Source organism: Zonotrichia albicollis, chromosome 6, assembly GCF_047830755.1.
Source record: "Zonotrichia albicollis isolate bZonAlb1 chromosome 6, bZonAlb1.hap1, whole genome shotgun sequence".
NCBI classification, from domain to species: Eukaryota; Metazoa; Chordata; class Aves; order Passeriformes; family Passerellidae; genus Zonotrichia; species Zonotrichia albicollis.
In genome coordinates, this window is record NC_133824.1 from 51,948,562 (window position 1) to 51,969,959 (window position 21,398).

Here is a 21,398-nt window from a genome sequence, read left to right on the forward strand (position 1 = left end):
GGAGGCAAAGGGGAAAATCAGTGGGAAATCAATCCCTGGGGAAGGAAGGCTGACCTGCAGTGCCTGCCCCCATGAACAGAACCCATCCACTCCAGCACCACCAGGAGCACTGGAGCTTCCCTGGTGTCAATCTCTGCTGGTTTTAGCCAAAACAGAGCCCCAGGAGCAGAGCAACACTGAATTTCATCTTGCTGTGCATGCGCAATCTCTGTTTGCATTGAGTGGGGTGCCTCATTATTTGTTGCCTGCTTTCATGGTGGAAGAACACTGGCGCCTCTTTTATCTCTAGCAAAAGGTCTCCAAAAATATTTCAGACTCTGCTGACTGGTTGCTTTCTCACACAAATTGTTTTAAATAAGTTTCCATGGAAAAGGGTATTTTGGAATGATTAACAGCTAAAATTAAAAAAAAAAAAAAAATAAGGTGGGGACACATTTGAAATCTTCAGCACGTTTTTGGTGCAATCTCCTCACATTGTGTAGCTAAACATAAACCCAAGTGTCACAAGCAGCTGCCACCCCTGGAACAAAAGGGGGACAAAAGACTGTACAGGAAGGAGAAGAGAAGCCTGGCATGTGGCTTCTCTTGCAGCAGAAATTAAAATTCAAAAAACAAAGGCTTGTAGAGAGACAAACTCATATTTCTGATTTAATTCACATGGATTTTTGAGTTTTTACAAAGCAAATTCTGGTTTGTATAAAGTACATTATTACTGCTTGGGACAGCTAATTGTTTTTAACGTTTACCCTAAAGATGTAACCACCTGCACAAAGTCTACACTTAAAATACTATAATAAAATCCTTAATACCTCAAGAAATAAGCAATATTTACTTGTTCTTAAAATTAAAGGTCAACCATTTAACTGAAAGAAGTCTCTGAATAAACTCTTAGAATTACAGTTTGCTGGAAAAATTGTTACAGGATTCATTTCTAGAAATGAATTTGCTATAAATTATTGCTTTTCTAGAAAATAAGAAATTTTTTGTTTTAGTTCCTATAAGTTGTACATACTAATGCTTGATTAAAATGAAAAGGAAAAATCCCCAAAAACCTGGGAATCAAAACAGGAAAAGTACCACCTATGATTTATGAATAAAAAACTAAGTGTAAAACACTGTGTCCCTTATCTCTGAAATCTTGAAAGACTGGCTTGACCAGGAACAATAGATTAGTTGAAAGAGCCGAGACAAAGGCAATATTTTGTCTTATAAGATAAAATTTGCTACAATGAACTTTTTCCTTATGCATTCACAGTCCTAAGCTAGTTTCATTCTGGTAAGAGAATGCATTTTAAAACATTCTCTGTGTTAATTTATAAATTATTTCTAATAATTTGCATCAAAAGACAGCTAGAATTCATGAAAAAAGATATTAAAAAACATAATTCATCACTTTATAACAAGCAAATATTTAAATGTATGTACAAAAAGAAGAGCAAAAATATTAATGTATTACATTTTTATACTGCCACTTAAAGAGTCAGCAGCATGCTGTCCCAAATTTGAAAACATGACATGCTGCCAATTATTGACACTCAATTTCCTTCACCTAAATAATCATTTGCAGATTTTTAAGAAGTAAAATATCAAAAACAAGGGGGGGAAATTACAAAAAAATTTTACAATTACAATACATCACAAAATAAATTTTAATAATTAATCAAAATAAAAAAATTAAATAGAATAATGGATAAATAATAATCTATTTAATAAATTAAAGTGAGATTAAATAATAAATTAAATAAAATAAATAAATTAAGCAAAATAAAAATAAATAGAATAATGAATTAAGTATAGAATAATTATATAATATATTATTATAATAATAATTAAATATATAAATACAATTTTATATAATTATATATAATTGAATGTATAATAACCCAATGAATAGATTAACTAATTAAGTGAAATTATGTGAGATTAAATAAATTAAATACTAAATAAATAAAATTAACAAATTAATAAGAATTAAAATAAATAAATCAAGTATATAATAACGTATTTATATATTTAATTAATTAATTAGGGTAAAATTTAATAATTAATAAAAAATAAATGAGAATTTTAAGCACGCAATAAATTACAAAATAAATAAATAAAATTATGAATTAATTAAAATAAATTACAAAAATCACTTGACCCAGCCCACCTTGTACAAAAGAAATAACCCAAACAGGAGCCCTTCCTTCCCTCTGCCCCCGAGGTTTTTCCCCAAGCACTGCCGCCTGCTCTTTGTGCAGCTCCATCCCAGGCTGCACTTCCCACTGCCCTCGCCCTGCACCTCAGCCCTGTTTATCCCCCTTATCAGCTCAGGAAGAAATTTGGGCAAAACTCTTCCTCTGGTCACTGATATCTCTGGGAACCGAAGCCATTAAGATATTTGTGAGCCCCACTCGTGCTATTTTAACTGTCTGTTGTACAGGAAGGAACTGATAAAAATAGGATTACAATGGCCTTACAGATGAACTAGCAGGAGGCTTGATTGTGATTGATGCCTGAATAAATATACAATAACAGGCCCTACATTTCAACAGGGCTTTTGATGGAGGGGAAGAAGCAGTGTCAGTTTTCACTGCCTGGACTGCAGGACTCTTTGCTCAAATACCTGCTAAGTGCCTTTCCTTGGAGATTGAATCTTCTACCCTTAGTCTGCCTTTAAATAAAGAGCAGGAGGTGGTTATTAGGAGGTGGGAATGAATATTTGTATTATTTCATGAGGCACAAAGGTGCATTTCTTCCCACAGGTGCTCATGTGCGGCCCACCCTACTTTCCTTTGAAATCTCAATATCTTCCCCACAGATAATCAGCGCCAAGGTGGGAGTATTTTAAAAATACACAGCACCAAACCAGCAGTGTGTGTGGGGGGGGGGGAAATGGGCTGGAATTGGGGTTTGGGAAGGCTGGGATTGTCCAACTCATTTGTGCATTGGGAGGAGAAGTTTTCAGGAGTGAGCCAGGCACAGGCTTAACCCAGGAAGAGTTTCTGCAGGAAACTGTTCTGGACAGCACAGGAGAGAGCAGATTTCTGTGCCAGATGGCTCTCCCTGACCCCATCCCCTCTGCAGCCTCTCTGCATCCTTCCAATCCTTCCTAATAACCCAATTCTTAATCAGCAATGCATTTACCACCCAAATCAGAAATATGAGGAAGTAAACTCAGAGCACTGCAGTTTTTATTTATTAATCTTCCTCTTTTGGAGAAGAGGGCTTCAAGTGTCCTGAAATCACACGTTATCAGCTCCCACTTCAAGTAACACAGCTATCTATTCCACTTCAACAGGATCTCAAGAACGCCCCTTCTTATCCTGCAAAAACCAGACACCTCCGTAGCTCTGCAGTGCAATCATCCAGCCAAGAGCCCATGCAAGCACACAGACTTCCAGGGGCACAAAAACCTCCCTGACGCTCCCCTGAAATCATTTAAGGAGGAAAGGCTTTAATTTGTTCAGGACCTTGCTGGATCATCTGGCTAAAAATAAGTTAACAACAATACTTGGCACTTAGCAAGTGTTTTCATGTACTTGAAATTTCCTGTGAAATTCAGAGGTGATTCCCTGCTGGATCAACTCTGAAACCAAGGAGGCTGAATTTCAGAGGAGATTCCCTGCTGGATCACCTCCGAAACCAGGGAATTTGAATTTCAGAGGTGATTCCTTGCTGGATCACCTCTGAAAAATAAGTTAACAACAATACTTGGCACTTTGCAAGTGTTTTCATGTGCTTGAAATTCCTGTGAGTTTCAGAGGTGATTCCTTGCTGGATTACCTGTGAAACCAAGGAGGAAAGGCTTGAATTTGCTCAGGACCTTGCTGGATCATCTGGCTAAAAATAAGTTAACAACAATACTTGGGACTTTGCAAGTGTTTTCATGTACTTGAAATTTCCTGTGAATTTCAGAGGTGATTCCCTGCTGGATCACCTTCGAAACCAGGGAATTTGAATTTCAGAGGTGATTCCTTGCTGGATCACCTCTGGAAAATAAGTTAACAACAATACTTGGCGCTTTCCAAGTGTTTTCATGTGCTTGAATTTTCCTGTGAATTTCAGAGGAGATCCCTTGCTGGATCAACTCTGAAACCAGGGAATTTGAATTTCAGAGGAGATTCCTTGCTGGATCACCTGTGAAACCAAGGAGGAATGGCTTGAATTTGCTCAGGACCTTGCTGGATCACCTGGCTAAAAAAAAGTTAACAACAATAATTGGCACTTTCCAGGTGTTTTCATGTGCTTGAAATTTCCTGTGAGTTTCAGAGGTGATTTGTCCCTAGATCACCTCTGAAACCAGGAAATTTGAATTTCAGAGGTGATTCCTTGCTGCTTCACCTCTGAAACCAAGGAATTTGAATTTCAGAGGTGATTCCTTGCTGGATCTCCTCACTGAAGGCACACTCACAGGAGCTTGCAAACAAATTTAAAAACTCAGTTCCAGCACCCCTTACCACATTAATGCACATCACACTAAAATCAGTCCAACCCCCCTGCCATGAGCAGGGACACCTTCACCAGGTTGCTCAGGGCCCCCATTCAGGCTGGCTTTGGCAATTTCCAGAGATGGGGCATGTGCTATTGATTTCATCATTTGTTGTCAGCTGCTGCCCCTGGAACTTTTATTTTAGCTTAACAGGTTTGGGTTTCTTCCTCTCACTGATCCTTTGCGCTGTTCAGTTCTCTTCAGATGTACTAGCCTGCATTTTTTCCACAAGGAATTCCCTTTTCTTACTTATCTCAGTGTTTCTAACCTCCTCTGGCATCATTGCTTCCCCCACTGTCGTGTTTATAACACTTCTCACTAGACAGAAATCTGTGAATTTAATTAATGCACTGTTTACCCCTTCTTCCAGATCATTAATAAAGATGTTAAATAAAAGTGATCCCAATACCAATCCCTGCTAATGCAGGCCTTACTTTAAGTACTAATTCAGCTCTGAAGCCATCATCCAACAAGACAGTAAATCCTATTTTGGTGCACCTGACACCAGAACTCTGTCAAGCCCCTGAACCCCAAATCAAGGCACTGCAGCAAAGTATTGACCCAGTATAAACCTGGTCAGTCCAAAATTTGGAGCACATACCTCCTAACTATCCTCTGGAGAAGAAAACAGAGTTTGCCCCCACAGTGACTCGAAGGAAGCTGTTAAGGGTCAATATGGCAGAGCTCAGGCTAAAACAGTGGAACTGAGATTAAGCCCTGTTCCAACCTACCCTCCTCTTTCCAGTTCCAGTGGTGTTTAAAGGCTTCCAGTGGTGTTTAAATGCTTCCAGTGGTGTTTAAATGCTTTAAACCACTGTGTTTAAAGGCACTGAATGCAGCATCTCAGTGCTGGGGGAAAAGGGAGAAATCCTGGCTCCAAATGCTCCTGAGCATCACTGGGGCTTGGCTCAGGCTGCAGAGCTGCCCAGCCCCAGCCAGCAGGGTTGAATATTATGTCCAGTTTTAATTAAGTTAATTAAACTTAAGTTTCAGTTTCAGTTAATTCTTTTTGTGGTTTTACCTCAGTGTTACTAATGGGAACTAATATTCTGCTTACATGTTTCCTAGGTTTATTTTATTTTAAAAAAACCCTCCAAACTGTGCCATGTTTGATGAGGAGCCTAAAGGTTTCTTGTACCCTACAGGATGTTACTTTTCTAGCCTTGTGTCATTTATTTTATACCAGGTTGCTCTGCTTTTGTGCTCCTCTAGAGCTCTGCATTAGCACAGACCCAAATCAGCCAGATTTTAACACCTCTTAGCCAGATTTGGTAATTCAGTGGTGCTTTGCAGGGCATGCCATTCCAACCAAGTTGGGATAAACGAGTTTTCCACGCTAAAATTTATAGACTACAAAATGGGGGGTTTGCACAGAGCTTGTAAAATCCAGCCAAACACAGTAAGAGAAAGCGAAATCTCACAAGACTGGTTTCATTCAATTGCTGCATGGCACAACTTATTATTCAAGTTTGTATTGAAGCACACAATGAAGTTGTGAAGCACAAAATTTTTCTTATTTCAGTTTAAATACCTTTGAATTTAACGGAAAATTTTCCTATTCATGTTTAAATACTTTTGAATTTAAAGGAAATACAAATTCAGTGTGTTATTAAAAAAATTCTACAGACCCCCAAGCTGCACAGCAAGAAAGCACTTAAACCAACATTGAAATTAAGCAAGCAGATAAATCTCAAAAATTTCACAAGGATGATTTAGTGGTGCTTTGCAGGCCATGCCATTCCAACCAAGGTGGGATAAACGAGTTTTCCATGCTAAAATTTATAGACTACAAAATGGGGGGTTTGCACAGAGCTTGTAAAATCCAGCCAAACACAGTAAGAGAAAGTGAAATCTCACAAGACTGGTTTCATTCAATTGCTGCATGGCACAACTTATTATTCAAGTTTGTATTGAAGCACACAATGAAGTTGTGAAGCACAAAATTTTTCTTATTTCAGTTTAAATACCTTTGAATTTAAAGGACATTTTTCCTATTCATGTTTAAATACTTTTGAATTTACAGGAAATACAAATTCAGTCTGCTATTAAACAAATTCTACAGACCCTCGAGCTGCACAGAAAGAAAGCACTGAAACCAACATTGAATTTAAGCAAACAGATAAATCTCAAAAATTTTGCAAGGATGAAAGTGTGCACTTAAAATTAAGACAAGAGTTTACTATTGCTTTTGCAAACACATAAAAATAAAATTTCAAATAGACACGTATACTTATATACAACTAATTATATTTATATTTAATTTATAATTTAATTTATAATTTATTCAATTATATTCTATTTTTAAAATTATATTTATAATTATATATTTTTTATTTATATTATCTATTATATATAGATACACAGATATATATGTTTTATATGTATCTAAAAGCCACAAAATTACGACTGCAGCCAACCAAGCAGCAGACAATTCAAATTGCCACTAGACAATTGAAATACCAACAGAACCATTCCACCCATAGTAGTTTGGTATTTAAAATCCAGCCCTGGAGAAGCAGTGAGGAGCATGGCACTGCTCAGCACACTCTGAATTACAGAGCAATGCTGAGAATCCTCTCCTAGTAAATCTAAATTCAGCCCAGAATAAAATGCTGGTGTAACTGGGGTGGGGGGTGGGTGGGGGTGGAGGAGGTGTAATTGCTCTAAGAAAGCAGAATTACAGCTACTCAGCTGCCAAGATCTCAAAACATTCCAAAACCACAGCTCTATTTCATCACATTTAATTTTTGTACATATATTAAATTCAGCCAAGTCAGTAAATTAAATAGAGTAGATTGTATCAGCCCAGACTTTGGCAAAAATGTGACACAATCCCTTTTCAAAAAGCCTAAAATTGGCTTGCTTGTGAGGACTATCACACGGCTGAATAGTGGCTAAAGGGCTATAAATAAATAGATTGCAGCAGCACAAGGGAGGTGCTAGCACATTGCCACAGGGATTGGTATTAGGATCAGTTTTATTTAACATCTTTATTAATGATCTGGAAGAAGGGGTAAACAGTGCATTAATTAAATTCACAGATTTCAATATAGCGAGAAGTGTTATAAACACGACAGTGGAGGAAGCAATGATGCCAGAGGAGGTTAGAAACACTGAGATAAGTAAGAAAAGGGGATTCCTTGTGGAAAAAATGCAGCCTAGTACATCTGAAGAGAACTGAACAGCGCAAAGAATCAGTGAGAGGAAGAAACCCAAACCTGTTAAGCTAAAATAAAAGACCCAGGGGCAGCAGCTGACAGCAAATTATGCATGGGCTTGCAACATGAATGGGGAAAAAATAAAATTATCTGGGCTACACATGTGGCTGTACCACCACATCAGAGCCTGATGCAAGCCTGGACGTCCTGCAGAAGCAGAGGAAAAACACAGTCACCATCCTTCAGCAGGGTCCAAGCATCCAAGGGTCCCCTCATCATACAGCAGTGACAGAATTCTGCAGTTTGGGTCTAAGCCTTATGGAAATTTGGGGGAAAAAAATGATAACAGCCCAGATAGTCAATGAAGCAAAAATCAGTCACCTCACCAGAAATAACAAAGAGGAAAAGAGAAAAATCTGAAAGGATTACAAAGGCTGAGAGTATAAATTAAATGACACAAGGCTAGAAAAGTAACATCATGTAGGGTACAAGAAATCTTTAGGGTTCTCTTCAAACATTGCACAGTTTTATTTTTTAAAATAAAATAAACCTAGGAAACGTATAAGCAGAATATTAGCTCCCATTACTCACATCTTCACTGCACCGAGGTCCAACTTCAGAAAGAATTAACTGAAACTGCTTTTTTTCATTCATTTAAAACTGGGTATAATATTCAAAAATATAGTGTAGGAGACAATCCTGCAAAAGCAGGATGATTTAATAGGTCTTCTCCATCTCTAACTTCCATGATTCCTTAAGAGACAATAAGCAGAGAGACAACCCTCTGCAAAATTAAATCTCTGGGATTCAACTGGAGAATGAAAATTAAATCAGAGCAAAGTATTTTCTTCTCTGTAAGCATTAGCATTAATCACATGCAAAAGTAAAATATTAGTTAATTTGATTCCCTGTGCCTTGCAGACTCTGGTCGAAATGAATCAATGCAGGAAGACTGATTTCTCTGATAACTGGGGAAATGGTAAGGAGGGAGGAAAAAAAGAAGTAAGGAGGAAAAAGAAAAAAAAAGGTAGAAATAGCTAGTGAAAATGAAATTACCAAAAGGAATTTGACTACAGAAAACCATGTTAGAGCACCTATTTCTTCTCTATTCCTAATATGAACAGTATATGTAAAATTTCACAGTGGTGGCTTTGAAAAAAGTCTTATTTAATCACGGCTAGAATTGGGATGAGTCACCTTGGGCAGTACAAACTCTCCAATTTACTGCTTTAGATGACTAAAACCTCTGAAAAATGGCTTTGCTCTGTGTCCACTCTGCAGCACCTGGGGTTTGGCACAAGGAGAAGGGGGTGGCACACCAAAATGCCAACTCCATCCCCCAGCAAAGACTGGCCAGGAGGAGTTCACAAGGCACAGCTCATTTGGGTGTCCCTTCCCCCGTCCTGCTCTGAAAAAAAAAAGTGGTTTAGGAGCCCCTTCTCCTGCCCTGCTGTGAAAAAACCTGATTTAGGAACCCCTTCTCTTGTCCTGCTGTGACAAATTTGGTTTAGGAACCCCTTCTTCTCCTGCCCTGCAGTGATGATCTCCTTTGGGAACCCTTCTCCTGCCCTGATGTGACAAATCTGGTTTGGGAACCCTTCTCCTGCCCTGCTCTGAAAAAAATCGGATTTAGGAATCCCTTCTCCTGCCCTGCTGTGACAAAAAATGGTTTGGGAACCCTTATCCTGCCCTGCTGTTAAAAAATTCCTTTGGGAACCCTCTCTCTTGCCCTGCTGTGAAAAAAGTGGTTTGGGAATCCCTTCTCCTGCCTTGCTGTTACAAACTGGTTTAGGAGCCCCTTCTCTTGCCCTGCTGTGAAAAAATTCCTTTGGGAACCCTTCTCCTGCCCTGCTGTGACAATTTCCTTTGGGAACTTTATTGAGCTGGCTAAGGGGTACATCATAAACATCACAAAAACTTAAAAAATAAATGAATAAAGCCAAAGGAACGAAATAGGAAAAAAAGGAACTAGCGATCTGGTTTGTTTCTTTGGGTACATTTTAAAATATGTGCTTTCCTCCTAAAGGCAAGAAACACTGCATTTAATTAGAAGAATAAATCATTACATTTTTATAGTTAGCAGTTTCTTCTACAATGAAACTAGATTAGTTTCTCACTACACATGCGGTTTATTGTTCAAGTTTTATGGTAAGTTCTAATAATTCAAGTGTTACAAACAGTTCAGTTTGAGGTTGGTTTTTGGTTTTTTTTTTGGTATTAAACCAGTTCTCAGAGTACTCTTTTGTTACATATATATATATACATATACATACATACATACATATATATATATATATACACACATATATATATATATATATATAATTGTATTATATACATATCATACATATTACACATAATTATATATATTTATATATAAATATATCTATAATAATATATATTAAAAAACTGGTTATGTATATAGATATATGTATATATGTATATATATACATACATACAAATATATATACATACATATACATATATATACGTATATATAATTGTATCATATATATCATATATATTACATATCATTGTATATATTTATATATAAATATATATAATTATATTACAAAACTGGTTATATATAGATATATGTATATATCTATATATATATATATACATACATATATATACATATATCTATATAAATATATATAGAAAACTTGTTAAATATATTATATATATATATGTATTTAAATATGCATAAACAAATATATTTAAAAATATATGTCTCTTTCACAAAAAATCTCTCTGGCTTTCAACCTATTGCAGACAAATACACATTCTCTTAAATGACCCACTGAATGTTATGGGGATAGACTTCTCCCTCAAATTCTACCAAGAGTTAAAAGCTTAGTCCCACCTGTGAGCAAAATTTGAATTTTAATTCTCACACTTATAACTCACATCCAAAACACAGCTAAAGCAGTGGCTCTGCTGTGACAGGACCTGTCCTGCACCACGTAGCCACAAATGTCACTTATTTATGCCATTTTCTGTAGGATTGCAATAATTTCCCTCTATTTTCCCCCTGCAGCAGCCACAATCAAGATGTAAACACAAAGAAAGTGCAGCAGACACCTCCCTGATTTCAGTGCCATTTGAGACAGGCCCAGCAGCTCTGTGCTCTGGGCTGATGAGGAAAGCACATTAAGCACTTGCACCAGAACATCCAAGCAGACTTGTTTTGCAGCCTGATTAATAGAAACAACCTCTGAGGACTAATCACAAGTCAAGCCCTGTTTTGTAGATTAATAGGACAAAAGCACAAGAGAATAGGGAAGGTTACAGGACTGGAATATAAATAAGAGAAGGTGTACATTCTAGGCAGATTGACTGCTAGTAATTATCAGCTCATCCTTACAGCAAGGTCTTGCTGCTGTCTGCTAGAACAGCTCACTTCCAGATGAACCATCAGGCTGTGGATGTCCCCAGATCTATCTATATCTATATCTATCTATATCTATCTCTATATCTATATCTATATCTATATCTATATCTATATCTATATCTATATCTATATCTATCTATATCTATCATCTATATCTATATATCTATATCTATATCTATATCTATCTATATTTATATCTATATCTATCATCTATATCTATATCTATATATCTATATCTATATCTATCTATATTTATATCTATACCTATATCTATATCTATCTGTATCTATCTATATCATCTATATCTATATCTCTATATCTATATAGCTATATCTATATAATCTATATCCATCTATATCTATATCATCTATCTCTATATCTATATCTCTATATATGCATATATATTTAAATATCTCTATATATGTATGTATGTCTGTCTATATCTATGTATGTATGCATATAATATATAGTATATATAATTATTAAATTTATAAAATAAATATATATTAAATATATATAAATTTATAAAGTATATATTTATATCTATATATGTATATAATATATACTAATTATATAATAGATATATAATAATAAAATATATAACATAAATATATATTAAATATTTATTACATATACTATATGACATGTATAATATATAAGAATTTTATATATAGTAAATATTTATAATATATCATTAAAGATATATTTTATCTATATATAGATAGATATGTATGTATAAATATACAATTTAAATATAAACAAATAATTAAAATATTATATATATAATTAATAATTTGATATGTATAAAATTGTAATATGCCCCTATATCTTTATTTATTTATTATTTATTTATTTATTTATTCTGTCCCCAAATTCCACAAAACAATGACAAAACGGGTGTTTGTTCTCTTTTTTCCTCTGAAACAAATCACACCTTCCTCTCATTTTTTCAGGTCACTTGGATTTCTAGGCTGATATTAGGCGAATAAAGTTGGTAGCAGTTACACTTTTCAGCTGTGCATCTGTGGGTCAGAAATGCAATCGTGGCACGTGAGGAACTGTTGCACAAGCCCTGCAATATGGGAGCAGATGCTGCAGCCCAGCAGAGATGCCCCATACCCCATGTGGCCCTGCAAGAGCTGTGCAGAGTGATCCATACTTGGTTTGCTCTGGCATTTTCCAAGCTGTCCCCAAATGTTCCACCTCTATACATGCAGCAATGTCAGCTCTTGAACCCTATAAATCCAGGAATTTATAAAAAAAGATCTGCAGGTTAGGCAGTGGAAGACAATATTCCTTAAAATGGCACTCTGCAGGTTTCTCAAGAAACACGAAACTTATGTTATATTCATCCACAGAAGCAGGAGCCAAGCTTGCTAAAAACTGAAAAACCAAATTGAGGGAGCCATAACTTGAGATAACAGTATTTTAGAGCATTCCATATTAAAAATGGGAACACTTACAGCTTTCAGACTAGCAACTCAGGTTGCCTTTCTGCTTTTTCTTGCAGTGCAGGCCATGGAAGTGTCCCAAGCAGCCCAGATGGAGCACCAAGGGAAGTGTTAAAGAGAACACCTTTCTTGAAATTTATTACATTGCCAGTTTTGAAAACAAGATGCATTAAAATCTGTGCCAGGAGAAGGAGACTGAAAGACAGCCTTCCCTCTTACATAAAGCTCACTTTATGTAAAACTGGAGGCGATACACAACTATAAATAACAACAAACCTGACTCAAGAGATTAATACAGTTAGCAGCTGCAAATATCAGCTTTTGTCAGTGATTCACACTGATTCACATGTGCACAAAAATAAACTGGCTTTCTGAAGGACCAGAGCCTTCCTGCAAGCTCTACCCATCCCACAGATGCTGCTGAGGGAGCAAACCTGGAGGTGAGGGTTCTCCAGGAGGAGAGGACAGACAGGCTGGCACATCTGCAGATAAAAAACTCAAGTGCTTGCACTACTTGCAAAATAAATACAATGGCAGAAATGTCAGATGATTTCAAATCATCACGAGATCACTTCCTGGCAAGCATTATTCCCTTTGTGTGTTAGAAATGTCAGCAACCCTCACATTTTACAGGCACACAAACCATAATCCAGACCAGCACCTAAACCTTGTAGGGGTCGTTATAAATACCCACGGGTCTCATTGATTTTCTACTGAATCCATGAGTGTTGACCACTTCTGAAATGAGGTGCCAGATCTATTCCACTGAACAGATTCTCATGAAAATCTGATGAATGCCGTTGCCACTCTTGACCTTTATGTCTCTGCTCAGATTCACAATCAGTGGTCTCTTATTTAAAGTGCATGTGCAATTTTTGCTTTATTTCATAGCTTCTGAGAATTACTTAAAGCATTTTATACACATGTCATGGTAAAGTTAGCATTGTGATCAATAAGTATTAGATAAATATGACCCAAATCATCTGAAAGACAGTCATGAGAGATCTTACCCTTGCAAAATCTAGTCACCTGCTTTTGGATTTAAAAAAAAATTAAAAATAATAGCTTCTCCATTTCCATTGCATTTTATCCCCGTCACATCACATGAGCTTTATTGTCAACTCTACCTGCAATGTACATTCTCCCACATTTTTCCTGTTTGTCCTGAATAGATGAACTGTGAAACAAACCACTTGTAGATTGCATCTGTTTCCCATACCCAACCACCTTCCTCCCTGTCACCTCCTCCATCCTTATTTCATTCGTTTCACTCCCCAGGAAGCCAGGCTCCATCACATGGAGTGCTTGCTCCAGAAGGCAAACACTGCAAATATCAAACACCATCCCCCCACTTTCCTTCGCTTTTCTATCTGAGCTGACATCGAGTGGTGTGGAATATTCCTGTGGTCAGTGTCCCAGCTGTGTTCATTTCCAAAATTTCCAAGCCTGATGGAGGGGAGGGGTGTTGAAGAAAGCAGTGCTGATGCTGTAGCCAAACACAGGGGTGTTATTTGCACCCTTCCAGCCCCCAAAGCAGCGCTGTGAGGAACAAAGTCCAGCTCAGCCAGACCCAACACATCCTCCCACAGGCTCCTCTGCCTGTCACTCAGAGCATCCACCTGCTCCCTAATCCTTCTTGCTCAGGGCACAGGGGAAATGAAGCAATGAGAGTAATGAGGCTTGAAGAGCGCCACGCAATGCAAAATCCATCCTGGTGTCAGCTTGTCAGAGCTGCAGCCCCTCTCTTACTCCCGCACTCTGCTGCCGTGGAGGTGGCTGTCCTAGAGAGAGGTAATTTTCCAGTTAACCTCAACAGCATGGTCTTCTCAGCTTTGTCTGCCTTCCCTTCTGTACCAGACCACCACAAAGAGGTCTGGGGCACGTGCAGGTGAAGGGAAATGGAAAAGCAGGAGTCCTGAAGTGCAGGAGAATTTCTTCAAGCAAGCATCAACACACTGCAAGGAGTCCTGTACAGAACAGCCTATCTATAGATTTGCCTTAACAACTCCTCTTTCCCAGCTCCCATTCTTTAAGGGGCTTCAAACCCCTTCCCAAGACAAAGCCTGATGCTCCAGAGTTAAAAATGCCAGGAGTTTTGCAGTATTCTGTTTCCTGCTCTTGGTAACTCCTTGCTGGCTGTGAATACTTTCAGCCAGCTCCTTGCACAGTGACCACTGTGTTATTCCAGGGCTCAGCTAAAGGACAGCAAACTGCTTGATTCTGGCAACTAAAAACACACCAACCAAAGCAAAACTACAAGTATAAGCACAGCTTGTCTGCCAAAATGTCCTCCTTGCTGAGCAAACCATACTTCAACCTACAAATGAGGAGGGCACCATGAATAATGAGCACAACACCAAAACTCATTCTGGCTCCTTCTGCCTCTCTGCTTTTTTCTTGGACTGCAAGAATTAGAGACTCAGAGCAGATTTCCACAATCATTTGTCTGTACTGCTGTGGAAGAATTCAAATCCCTGTTTCCACACCAGGGAAAGATTTAGGAGAGCTATCATTTTATGTCTAGCTTAACTGGCTAGAATTCCACTCACAAATAGGAACAGTTTATTTGGTAACACTAGTAAAGAATACTCTAAAGCTCTTATTCCTGCTGAAGTCAAGACTGAAGAAAAGATCAAGATTTCATGATCTGCCCCGGTACCGTGCAGAGCTGTCCAAAGAATTAAATAGAGCAGGTTTGTGTCACAGGATTAAAAATTACCTATGAGTGAGTGTATTTAAAATGCCAATCATCCCACTCTTTATTTAAAAAATAAAAAAAAGGAAGAAAAAAAGAAAGAAAGCTTTTAAAAGTAATCAGGACAATTTTTTACTTGGAAACTAATCTGATATCAAGGAGACCAAAGAAAAATCAGCCACATTCCCAACAAGGCACAAAATGTAAACAAACCTCTGCAATTCTAGACCAGGGGGAATTCATTCTTCCGTTCTAAACTGAGAGACCTGGAGGAGGAATGCCAAGAAAAACGAAACAGAAGCCTGCACCTTTAAACACAGCCACGCTGCAGTGGTGCTGTGTTTGTTTAACATACAGACAGGAGACTTCAGTCTTTGCCAATAATTCTCTCAGTTGCTGACTTCCACTGCTTAAACACCAGAATTCCTGAAAAACTGGTGCAACACACACAGCCTTGTCCTGTCTCCCCTGGTTTCCTCACCACTAAGCAGCAAAGAAGAACTTTTTTGCTGAATAGCCCAATTTCTATCCCTCCTTTTTTTCAGACAGGAGCTAATTGCCAGCTAAGACCATGAAAATAAAAGAAATGAGATCCATTCCAACCCATCAGTGTATCTGAATCCCATCATGTGAGTTGCCAATTGGTTTTCCAGTCCTCACGCTCAATATCTGCTGTTAATTTGCTTGCTATTTCAAGAACTTGAAGACTGTCAGCAAAACCCATGATGCATTACAAAACTTATAATTGGAAAGGAAAAAAAAAAACCCTCTGACACCTCTCTGACAGGATAAACAGAGTCTGAAAACACTGATCAGAAAAAGGCAGAAGTACTAACTTGGAGCTGCTTGTACTAAAATATCATTGCAAATGAAGCAGAGAAAGAAACCGAGTCAGAGAAATCATTTTTAACTGATGTAAAAATCATTTGATGAAACCCCAGATTTTACACTGGGCTGAGAAGAAAAGATTGCACAAAACATTATTTTTGAAGGAGATGGCTGATCCTGCCTCTGCTTTCTTAAGGTTGCATTATCTATGCCAATTAAAAACTTTGCTTCTGAAAAAAGAGTTAAGGCACTTCCTCTGGAGTTACTAAAAAAAGCAAATGAAAGCCTTGGCTGTGCAGACGTGAGTGATAGTGAGCCGTTTGTTCCTGACCTCTGGATCACCCTCCAGATCAAATTCTTGGACATAGGAAAAACCCACTAGGATTCATTAAAAGCAACTGGGAGGCCAGCTTTGTGCTTCTGTTCTCGGGACCTGAGCAGGCTGCAGCCACACAAAGGCGCAGGATATTGCTGAACAATGCTGCTGCTCCTGCAGGAGGGCAGAGCTCCGCTCCCACCTGTGCTCAGGGGAAATTTGTGTTCATCACAGGGATGGAAATCCCTGATTTCAGGCATTATTTAAATAATTGATTGCCATTTTTATGTTTGTGGTGCTTTTCAGTTATCCACAACAAGCTGACTCTGTTAACCATTGACATCCATTGATTTATACAGAATTGGCTTTTACACTACACATTTCTTCCTTCAAAAAGATAGATGTATCTCCAGTTATCTAAATATATAAACTGAAAGTCTCTATATAATTATTGTCTGTATACTATATATATTGTATATTATATATTATATATTATATATTATATATTATATATTATATATTATATATTATATATTATATATTATATATTTATGTATATTTACACTACACCTTTCTTCCTTCAAAAAGATACATACCTTGCCAGTTATCTAAACAAATACGTAGGCTGAAAGTCTATACATTTTTATATATATACATATAAATATATGTTATAGGTATAAGATTGTATATATATTTAATATATATATTTATATATTTACACTACACCTTTCTTCCTTCAAAAAGAAAGATGTATCTCCAGTTATCTAAACAAATATATAGGCTTAAAATCTATATATGTATTATTTATATATATTTTTATATGTGTGTATATATATAATAAACATTATATATAATGCATGTAATATATACATAATATAATATTGTAGATATTTAATTATATATTTACATATTTGTATATTTTTACACTACCCATTTCTTCCTTCAAAAAGACACATATCTCTCCAGTTATCTAACCAATACATAGGCTGAAAGTTTACATAGTCATTATTTATATACATTTATATGTGTATATATAATATATAATATATATCTATAATATATATTGTATTGTAAATATTTATTTATATATTTACATTTTTATATATTTACACTACAGATTTCTTGCTTTAAAACGATAAATCTATCTCTAGTTATCTAAATAAATGTGTATTTATTATTTATATATATTTCTATTTTTATATATGCATATAATATTGTAGATATTTATTTATATATTTATATCTATTTACACTACACATTTCTTCCTTCAATAAGATAAATCTATCTCTAGTTATCTAAACAAATACATAGGCTGAAAGTTCCAGACCTCCAGCTTTACTTCTCGTTCTGTGAGTGGAATTTGCTCACACACTTTCATAGCTAAAAATGATGTAAAGGATTGTTTTGTTAGATTATTCTACTATATAGCTTTTGGCATTTCCTGTGAAATTCTTATGCAGAACAGAATTTAAAATCCATAAATAAGCCTATTGCCTCCTTCTACATAAAGTTAAGAATCACGAATTTCGATGCACACAAAGTACAGCAGAACACTTTTTCCTTTTCAACTACTTTTCTCTTTCAAATAGGCAAAAACCTACAAAAGTTATAGAGCTGATCAGCAGAATGAAATAAAACAGCAAAAAATATTCTCCCTGAACAATTGTTTCTGTCAAAATGTGGTTTAAACAAATTCTGTCTCCAGTTAACTGCAGTCCTCTGGTGGTTTGAGTGCTTTTAAAGCTTCATTAGAAAACACACACTGTGAGAATATTTGTATCCAAATGTCTACAGCACACTGTGGTAAATTCAGCCCTCAGCATGGATGAACCATTTCAAATATAATTTAAAAAAAAAACAACATGTATTTTAAAATAACATTTGAATATAAGTAAAACTTACACTAATTCACTTATGCATATTCAGCACCCAAAGCTGCAGTAAAAACAGACTGTGTCTCCTTACCCTTTCACAGATACATCAGCATGAGTTATGCTCATGTTTACTTCACAGAGGGAGTTTGAAAATTTAAAAATTCATAAATCCATCACTGGTTTTATTTTCCATCCTGTTTAATAGCAAACCTCAATCTCGAATTTCCCAAGGAGGAAACGTTGTCACTGGAATCTCACAGAATTTTTTACTGCATAAACTATCAATTATTTTCCCAGCAAACAAGGCAGGTTCATAGGGCAAAGTCAGATGGAAGAGAAAGGAGGGGAATGTTTTTGTGGATTGTTATCTATAGACCAAATGGAAAATCTTCAGCCATTTTGTTCCTTCAAGGTACATCAAAGAATCTGCTATTTAAGGTGTGAAAATGTCACTTACATTCTTCACCTCAGAAAATGAGCAGAGCTCTGAATGTGATTTATGTCCCACCCTTGCACTTTTCTCTTTTAGGAGCTGAGACTCTTCTTTTCAACTTCCCTCCAGCTAATGCCATTTAATGCTCTCAGAACTATCAGGCTAAATTCAAATTTTCTGCTCCTCAGAGGCTGTTGTTATGCACCACGGCACATTCCAATTGCAAACACACGCCAATGCTCCCATGTATTGTAAGTTATTTTTTTACTCACAAATCCTGCTAAATTGTAAGTTAGGAGGCACTACTTGAATTCTCTCAGGTCTTTAGAAAGCTTTTAGATGTACCCTGAGTAATAGCATGTAATGAATATGAACTGATATTTCCTCTCTGTATTTACACTGAGCTGGCAATTTACATTTTCTAGATAGATGAATTATAGCCAGCCTTCCCAGTACTCTGGCAATTACTTCTTAGAAACCCCTGACAGGCTCAAACCTCCTGAATCACATCTGTTATTCTTGGTTTGATCCCTCTTTTTTAAATTAAAACCAGTAGCTTTATCAGCAAATGAGATTTTTTTTCCCCCCTCTGGAAATACTTACAAAACTGCACATAAATTGAACATACCAACTTATTTCTTGTCAAGGTTGGCATATCTTCTGGGTTAATGACCAGTGCCCCATTTCTGTGACAAAATTAATTGGGGTAAGGAGGCTGTAAATATACACAACATCCCGCAAATTCTCCTCCTTTGGAGTAATCTGAAGATTTATAGGAATAGAGCAAGATGTGATTGGAGGGGAGAGAGCATAAAAATTTAAGAAGTGGTAAAATGCTTGTCTGATCATTTTGTCTCAGTTTCCAGGCACAGAATAAAATTAGAGCAGATTTTACTAATATCTGATGGGACTTTTTCTTCCTCTGAAAGACTGGCTAAAACACAAAAAAGCCACCTAGTAAATTTTCACATTTTCTAAAAACTGTCATTATTTAAATTTAAAAAGAAGAGAGAGAGAGAGAAAATGCATGGACAATACCACATTTCTGACTGGCTGATCGATCTAAAAAGCTGAATTGAAAACGGTAACCTCAACTCCACACCAACAGCTGCTCAAGACATGATTTGACAACAGTTTTTGGCAGCTAAACACAAATGAAGATCAAGACAGAGAAATCCTCACTTGGTTAGGGCTCAGTGTCAATTTCTCACTATCTAGCTTCATTTATCATGCATCACTAATGGGAAAAACCCAGGTATCAATGGATTATAGGAAGGATTAATTCAGGTTTGTCTTCCATGGCCAGGTCAGGAGACACATGCCATTCACTTATTCCAGCTAGGACCACTCAGGGCCTTGATGTGATGTCCCTTAATATTGCAGAGCAAACATTCTAAATCCATGTGCACACCTGCAAATTGAAAGAACTTCTAAATGCAGCTGGAGACAAGAGGATGACAGATTTCCATTACAGATTTGGGAAGGAAAGAGAAGAAAAAGGAACATGATGAATTGCCAGTACATACAAATGTAAAGGTGCATCACACAGATCTCTCCTGTGTTCTCCAGGCCTCTCCAGCAGTGCTGTAGGAAGCTGAGTTCATTAAATTGGATCCAAATAAATTTGGAAATATGCCTGCACTCCCTAATCACTGGAGAGGCCTTCCCAAGTGTGATGCACCCACACAGAAGCAGCTGAACACAACCCCAACCTCAGCAGCACATCTTCCCCAGCTCCTCACCCTGCAGCCACCCTCAAACCCACCTCACCACCCAAGGCCTTCCGTGCTGCTATTACAAAAAAATTACTTTGAAATGTCTCCAGGAGATGGTTCCTAACCTGAATTAAGACCATCTTTCCCAATTTGCTGATATTGCAAGGATTTAGAGCATTACTCTTTTTTTAGCCAAGCAATGTCAGGCTGATTTAAACTAGTAGCTAAAGGCTATGACTTAAATTAAAAGATTAGCAGCTCAAGTCAAGACTGTGAGATACAGAGCTAGATCACAGCTTTCCAGCCAGCACTGATGCATACAACAGGACCAGCAGAAAGCATTATCAGAAGCATCAACACGTGTGGTGCTACACCAGCCACCAAGGAATGCAGGCCAAGGCAACAAAGATGAGCTGAAGGGGAAAATTTCTAATGCATTTATAGGTTTGTCCCATTTCCTGGTTCAACCCCTCTCCTGCTTTCACCTTTAAAGTAAGCCTGACATCAAAAATAAGTTATAAGCTCATAACAAGCCCTTCTTATAGGTGTGCATAAATTAGCATCTTGGTGCTTCTGCTGACAATTGAGAATTCCAAGCAGCAGAGTGATTATCACCATCACTCAAGTTCAGGTCTCTGGTAAAGCCTGAGAGGACTGTGGCTGCTCTCAGCATGAGAATTTAGAACAAGTGCTACCCAAGGCTCCAGAGAAAGATGTCAGGCATCACAATTAAATGACATGTAGAAAAAACAAGGCAGGATCTCCTTAGCACAAAACTGGGCAGCAATCTTTCCTGCATGACATGCTTGACACATGGGTGGAGCGAGACCAAAAGGGGTTTGAAATTCTGTTATCACAGCTTTACAAGCAAAAAGAAAACAATGCCCAGAACTGCTCAAAAATAAGGCTTAAAGCACCTGCTGCTTTGTGCCCTTGTGCTGTGTGGGTGTTAAATGCCACCACACTAATCCATTAGCACAGCAGATATAAATAGTTCAGCAGTATAGAATGTAATGGAGTTTCCCTAATGCATCCCAAAATGCCACCACAGTTCATCCAC

General features: G+C 37.0%; 1 protein-coding gene across 5 annotated transcripts in view; it reads right to left on the minus strand.

Moving 5' to 3' along the window:
* Positions 1–21,398, minus strand: part of MPPED2 (metallophosphoesterase domain containing 2) — a 125,974-nt gene that overhangs the window by 36,014 nt on the left and 68,562 nt on the right. The window lies entirely within an intron of this gene.